The 1,115-nt window shown below is 46.5% G+C and overlaps 1 non-coding gene across 1 annotated transcript; it reads right to left on the minus strand.

The window, feature by feature from the left end:
* Positions 1-370: 370 nt before the first annotated feature.
* On the minus strand, positions 371-442 carry TRNAF-AAA (transfer RNA phenylalanine (anticodon AAA)). The gene has a single exon. It is a non-coding gene; the product is annotated as a tRNA-Phe (tRNA).
* Positions 443-1,115: the final 673 nt, after the last annotated feature.

Here is a 1,115-nt window from a genome sequence, read left to right on the forward strand (position 1 = left end):
AAATTTTTTCTTTTTCTTTTTTTTGACTCTGTTTTGATGTTTATGCCTTAAATAAAACCTCCATCTTTCTTACACTTGAAAGACTCTCCTCATATAAGAGATGAATCTCTTCAATCAACGCAACCTATGCTCATGGATTTCCCTCAAACCTTTGTGATTGTTCAAGACACCATCCGTGTTCTTACTGGCTCCCAGTAGATGATGGTGTGCCAAGATCCTTCAGTGTCCTAAAGTGAAAGAAAAGTGAAGTTACTCAGTCTTGTCCAATTCTGTGCAACTCCACGGACTATAGCCTATCACACTCCTCTGTCCATTGGATTTTCCAGGCAAGAGTACTGGAGTGGGTTGCCATTTCCTTCTCCAGAGGATCTTCCTTACCCAGGAATTGAACCCGGGTCTCCTGCATTTTAGGCAGACGCTTTACCGTCTGAGCCACCAGGGAAGTCCTTCAGTGTCCTAACAGCACGGGCAAATACCCATATACCTGTTCGGCTCCTGAAGGACTATTGATTGCCTGGCCCTTCCTCTCCTGCTGGTAAGTTGCTTCAGTCGTGTCCAACTCTATGTGACCCCATAGATGGCAGCCCACCAGGCTCCCCCGTCCCTGGGATTCTCCAGGCAAGAACACTGGAGTGGGTTGCCATTTCCTTCTCCAATGCATGAAAGTGAAAAGTCAAAGTGAAGTGGCTCAATTGTGTCCAACTCTTAGCGACCCCAAGGACTGCAGCCTATGAGGCTCCTCCGTCCATGGGATTTTCCAGGCAAGAGTACTGGAGTGGGGTGCCATTACCTTCTCCGTCCTCTCCTGAGTGAAAGCTAATTTGAAGATCAACATCAGTATGAGATGGGAATGTCAGGGGATTTTTTTCCTATCAGGAAAAAAGCTGGTGATGGTTGTTTTTACCTTCTTACTCTGTTTTAAGCCAGAAGGAATAGATGCTAGAAGTGCCTGTGTGCCCAAATAGAACCACTTCTGTTTTGTGTGGTCTTGAGGAACTCATCAATGCTTGGCCTCATCATCTCCCAGAGCTGTGTGATCTGGGAGCCAGTCTCTAAGGTAGCAGCTTTAACAGTTGGGGTACTAGATGTATGGACAAGCTCCTTCCACGGAGAAG

Source organism: Bos javanicus, chromosome 15, assembly GCF_032452875.1.
Source record: "Bos javanicus breed banteng chromosome 15, ARS-OSU_banteng_1.0, whole genome shotgun sequence".
NCBI classification, from domain to species: domain Eukaryota; kingdom Metazoa; phylum Chordata; class Mammalia; order Artiodactyla; family Bovidae; genus Bos; species Bos javanicus.